General features: G+C 44.6%; 2 non-coding genes across 2 annotated transcripts; both read right to left on the bottom strand.

Moving 5' to 3' along the window:
- Positions 1-945: 945 nt before the first annotated feature.
- TRNAA-CGC (transfer RNA alanine (anticodon CGC)) lies at positions 946-1,017 on the bottom strand. Its single transcript has one exon. It is a non-coding gene; the product is annotated as a tRNA-Ala (tRNA).
- Positions 1,018-1,437: 420 nt separating this feature from the next.
- On the bottom strand, positions 1,438-1,508 carry TRNAG-GCC (transfer RNA glycine (anticodon GCC)). The gene has a single exon. It is a non-coding gene; the product is annotated as a tRNA-Gly (tRNA).
- Between the last annotated feature and the right edge of the window lie 4,492 nt (positions 1,509-6,000).

Here is a 6,000-nt window from a genome sequence, read left to right as displayed (position 1 = left end):
CAGCTGCTATTACGTCAGCAAATACAAAGACCACTGAGTCTTCACTGTGACACGCGCACCCGGCGGGGTGGAGGCGCGTGCACAGCGCTACACCGCGATCTGCGGTCTGGGGGGAGAGGGAAGGTTTACGACGTGGCTGTGGGTTTGCGGGGGCGTGGCCATGACGTCTTGCGGCTGGTTCGCCCTTATTGGCTGAACCGCCGGCGGGGGCGTGGCCACGCCCCCGTCGCAGATGTCATGTTCAAACTCCCCTGCCTCCCTGAAAACTTGTCGCGCACCGCTGGGGAAAGGTGCGCGACAAGGTAGGGACTGGGACCAGCCGGACTGGAGGGGCGGGGCTTGATAGCACAGCGCACGCTGAGCCGTACGCTGTGGCGGTGACTGGGACCGCAGCCTATGGGAGGCGCGATCGAGTAGAATAGCAGGCGGGGGGGAGGGGCGCAACATGTTTACGCACCCCTGTGATAACCAATAAGGCACTTGATGCATGTGCCCCAAAATCCTTTATGAGGAAGATTCCAACAAAATTGGCTAAACAATGTTTTACTTTCTCCCTGAAAAAAGTACCTTCAACCCAATGCAAGTCATTGAAAGATGAAGAGATCTCTGGCATTAATTACATCTCCCTGAAAAGCCTATTCGAATGTTCAGCAATATGTTTACAAACAAATGTCATGCTGTATGTGTAATAAAGACCATGTGATCTAGAATAATCACACAATATACCATTTAAATTGCAAAGCAATCAATTAAAGGGCCCAAAATGTATGGTAGTTTAAGACATTAGGGAGCTATAGGAAAGTTTGTACTGTACTAAGAAATAGTTATATCACTATTCAGCGCTTTACGATTCATTTTCGCTCACCAATAATAATCATTAGCTCTCTTCTGCTTCTGAATGCGTTTTTGGAATGTTAAAAAAAAAAAAAAAAATAACAGCACAACTGGAGATGCCGGGGATTGAACCCGGGACCTCACACATGCGAAGCGCGCGCTCTACCACTGAGCTACATCCCCGAGCTGACTGCGGCTGTCACATTATTGATATCTAAACTGAGTGTATAGGTATGGGAGAACTGTGTTTCTGTGTGTTCACTGTCTTACAGCCAAGAGATTTTGGCTCATTTTATCTCATTTAGAAAACGTAATTGATATAAACTTTTCGGATAATCAATTGAGATGAACACATTCCTAAGCCTTCCCCAATTAATGATTAATTTTCCTCTCAAAATGCGCAGCATGATAAATTAAACATATGAGACAATGTTAAAATGCAATGAAAAGTATAATCTAATGAACAATGATGTTATAAAAAAAACAATTGTTTTAATTTCATGGATAAAATTTGAGTCAAGCACAATCTTGATTTACTTAGGAGTAAAAAAGTTCCACATTCTGCAAGTTCCACATAATGCACAACAGAAAAAAAATTATTGTTGCATTGGCCGGGAATCGAACCCGGGCCTCCCGCGTGGCAGGCGAGAATTCTACCACTGAACCACCAATGCTTCATAAAGACTGTTCATGATCTAGTATATTTGACTCTAATTCGCTCCACTACTGAAACATGTTTCTCTTTGGTGATTATTATTATCTATTCTGAATTCTACCACTGAACCACCAATGCTTCATAAAGACTGTTCATGATCTAGTATATTTGACTCTAATTCGCTCCACTACTGAAACATGTTTCTCTTTGGTGATTATTATTATCTATTCTATTTATTATAATAATTAAATAAATAAAATGTTATGCTTAAATCATTTTCCGTACATTAAAATATATCCTGTCAATCAAGGTATTGACTGGTTGCTGTTGCCTACAATAGCACTAACAAATGTATTTGATGCACAGTTTTTAAAACAGTTTTAGAGGTTAAATCTGACTAGAAGGTCCGAGCCAGCGGGCGCGAAGGGAGCCGGGGAGGTGGTTGGAGGCGGGGCAGTGACGTCGTTGGGCCAATCGCCCGCGACGCACTGACGTCAACGTCACGGCGCCGACGTCACGGCGCCGTGATGTTGACGCTGCTTAAGGCTGATTGGATGTTTTCAGCCGACAGCGCGCTGAAAAACAGCTTGGCACTCAGCTGAAAACTCCAAAGCCTCCGCACGCCTGCGGACGCTCGCGTGAGCCCCCTCTCAAGGCATCCTCGTTGAGGATGCAGGGGCTCAGCGCGGAGCGTCCGCACGGCTCAGCGCTGCTTGTCCTTCTATGGACGCAGCCTTAGGCTAAGTCCCTGCTGGCGCTGAGCGCTCTCATGCTTGGAGTGCCGGGTGTCCTGCTTGTACGCGCACGCGGGGAGAGGGGGGGGACATTGCGGGTAGTTGAGCGCGCGGGTAAGAATAGGTTTTTTATTTACCTAAGCGCAAAGGGTGGACGTGTGTGCACGAGCGCCGCACGCACCGCGTGAGCCGGGACTTACATATATCTATATATGTAAGTCCCCGCCGCAATCGCCGCCCGCTCAGCGCTAGCGGGGACTTATTCTTGTCAGAATTTTTGCTCGAGGCCGGCAGTGTTTCATTCATCAAAGTCTGGTACAGGCTATTAAGCACTTGAATTAACTCCTATTAACTTGAATGGGAGATGGCGACAGTTTAGATGCGCTAACCTGTACGGCGTGTAATATAGTGCGCGCACACGTCAATTAGAATTGGCTGTGTTAGCCAGACGTTTCTATACTAGGGATGCGCGCGCACGGCCATGAGCGGTGGCGCGGCAAACCAGGGAAATTACAATAAAATTGTATTTTCGCGCTGCTGCCACGCTGCGAACCAATCACAGCGAGGCCTACCGCTGTGACATCAGAGTCACGCCCCCTAACTGCGCACCTCACCGCTTGCAGCCTACAAACTAAACGCACACGCCACGTGCACGCGCAACGCCGATTGCAGCAAGAACTATAAAACAAGCCTAGGGCTGCAGTCCCAGTGCGTTCTACAGCGCACGCCGAGGCATGCGCTAAGCGCACAAGCACCGCCCCCCAATCGGACCGGGCCCAGTACTTACCTCGGCGCGCTTTCAGCAGCCGTGCTGTACTGCAAGTTTTCACAAATACAAAAAAAATTGTATTTGGAACTTGCGACGGAGGCCATGCCCCTGCCGGCAGTTCAGTCAATGAGGGTGAACCAGCCGCGTGAGGTCATGACCACGCCCCCGCAAAATCCCCACCACGCCCCCTCCCGTCGCAATCTCTCCCTCCCAAGACCGCAGATCACGGTGAAGCACTGTGCAAGCGCCGCACCGCCCCCCGCCGAGCGTGCGTGCTACAGTGGTGACTGGGACCGCAGCCTAACAGAGCTTAATGAATCTGGGGGCTAGTCATGTCCTTCACAAATACACAGGACTGACTCATGTACAAAAAAGTGATTCAATAGTTTTACTGAATAGTTATGTTCACATTCCCTACAGCAAGGGTACGCAAACTTTTAAATTCGCGCCCCCCCTGTCTCAGCTCCCTCTTGCCTACGCCCCCCTCCATACCTGCTCTCGGGCTCCACGCGTCATATAACGTCACAACGTAATGTGACGCATTGCCATTTGACCCTGCGGCATCATTTGACGGCGACGCATCAGGGAACAGCCGGCTGAGAGCAGGTAAGTGAAGTTGCAGAGGCCTCGCACCTACCCCCCCCCCCCCCGGCATTTAATTTACATGCCTGGAGGGAAAGCGCGGGGTATCTGCAACCGTGCGCCCCCATTAGAAAATCCCACACAACCCTGCGGGTGAGCCCCCCAGTTTGCACACCGCTGCCCTACAGGATAATTATGATACTTTTACTAAACCCCAAAACTGGAACAACCTACTCTCACATCCACGACCAGTTTAAGTTCTTTCAAATCTAAGGCTGTCATACATTTTAATCTGGTCTGTAACGGTTTCATTCGCCCATAATATATATTTTCTTTAACTGTGCATGCAATTTCTTGTATATAATGTATACCCTGTTCATTTATGTAACTGTACTTGTAACCATGTATTATTTGTCTTACCTCTATGCCCAGGACATACTTGAAAACGAGAGGTAACTCTCAATGTATTACTTCCTGGTAAAACATTTTATAAATAAAATAAATAATTAAACGTAATAGACATAAAAACGATATAAAGACAGAATACTCCTCCTACTGTATGTTATGAAAACAAAATTATAAAAGAAATGGCATCTTATGTAATGTTGTTTACAATGTGCAATGGGGCTTTAACAGTATCATATGTTCCAGTTATAACTGGAGTCGCAGTGAGGATGTCTAAGATTTCAAGATGGGACGTTGTGACATTTAAACAGTCTTGCACACTATCGCTGTGTGACTCAAGAATAGCATGCAACATAGATGAGTAACATTCACCAACAGTCAACGCGTTACTTAAACATTACTCATGGATTTTCTTTTCATGAATCAAATTTGATGTTAATTTAGTGGGTAATGGAAAAGAAAAAGGTACAATCTTACTAAGTATTATATTTTGTTATTGCAATATTGTGAAGCCATTCAACTTTGTAACACTTTCTTTACCATCTTGATTGTTGTTTCACATTTGAACACATTTACAAAGCAAAGTCTGAGAAACATACAACTTTATTGTCACGATATGTACAATACATATTCTTTTCAATAAAAGATAATTAGAGGCTCATAATTAGCCAAATAAATAATGAGTGGGTTATTCCAAAGAGGCAACGATCAGGGCAGTGATGTAAAGCAGATTTTAGGAAGTCTCGACAGATATCTTTTGAAGTTCCTGGAAAAATATGTTTTTAAATAAATATTTATTTTAATCACAAAATCATGGGAGAATTGAATAATACAGTATGAAAAAGGCAAGGTAAAGGTAATGTATATTAAAAAATAAATAAAAAATGAAGGGTTAATAAGTAAAATAAAAAAGAACTCAGAAGCTAGAAATTTGGGAACTGGGATGCCCCAAAACACGGGTCTAAATACAGATGGGCGAACGAGTCTAAAACCATTACCCGCAATTTCCAGGGATCTCCCTTCAAATCTGTTCCGCAGACTAAAATCCTCTGACAGATTGTTTCGACTTCAATCCGTTCGGATTAGTTTAAATCTCCCTATGTGGCTTGGTAATGCGGCTTTAAAATAACCCCCGGGATTTACCCTAATCCATTCCGCGGATTGTGTTTATTTCTAATCCATCGTAATGTAAGAAAAAAGTATGATGGATTAATCCGTTTTAGGAAATAAAAAAAAATAGCGGGCGGATTAATCCGTCGTTAAAAATTACAACCACAGTAACATCATTTTTGTAATAAAAAATGTTACATTGTCTACGGCGAGCACATTTTTTTCTGTCAACAATCAAATAAATGCTTTGCACATTTCTACATTGAGCTTGGAAACATGTGACTATTAATTAAATAGAGTAGGTGTGCTAGACAAGGAATGCGTGTCAATCAGGCTGTAGGTTGCCTATTTTCACTGCTACACCTAGATTAAAACCGTTATCCCCCGCCACATACCCAACCCATATCCTCCCAGTCCCAGTGCCCTGGGACTGGGAGGAAGAGTGGGAGTTAGCAACCATTAACATCACATGATGTAGTTTTTTTTAAAGCAGCAGTCCAAGCTGCCGTTCCCCCCCCCCCCCCCCCTTTAAAGCTGCAGTTCAGTCTTTTTTTTAAAATTTATTTTTTTACTTCAATAGTTTCATGTGGGCAATCTCTACTTACCTAAAGAACTGCATAGCTGCCGGTCAATTCGTTCTCCATGTATTGATCGGCAACTTTTGGTGACATCATTAGAGCTGGCATATGTTTTTCTTCTGCTTCTGTCACTCAGTGGAAGCTCATGAATATTCATGAGCACTCCTGCACTGACATGTGCTAGAGGGAGGGCAGGGCTGACAAAGGGGTGTGCCAGGGCTTGTGACAGGACATGAAGGGGCAGTGCCTTAGCAAATGGCTGTTAAAACAGAATACAAGAAAATTGGTCTTTCAAAGTTGTTGTTTTTTAAAACAGAAAATGCTAAAAGTATT

The sequence above is a fragment of the Ascaphus truei genome, chromosome 7 (genome assembly GCF_040206685.1).
Source record: "Ascaphus truei isolate aAscTru1 chromosome 7, aAscTru1.hap1, whole genome shotgun sequence".
NCBI classification, from domain to species: Eukaryota; Metazoa; Chordata; class Amphibia; order Anura; family Ascaphidae; genus Ascaphus; species Ascaphus truei.
Note: the sequence above shows the minus strand (reverse complement) of the source record. Positions and strands in the feature narration are given on the sequence as shown.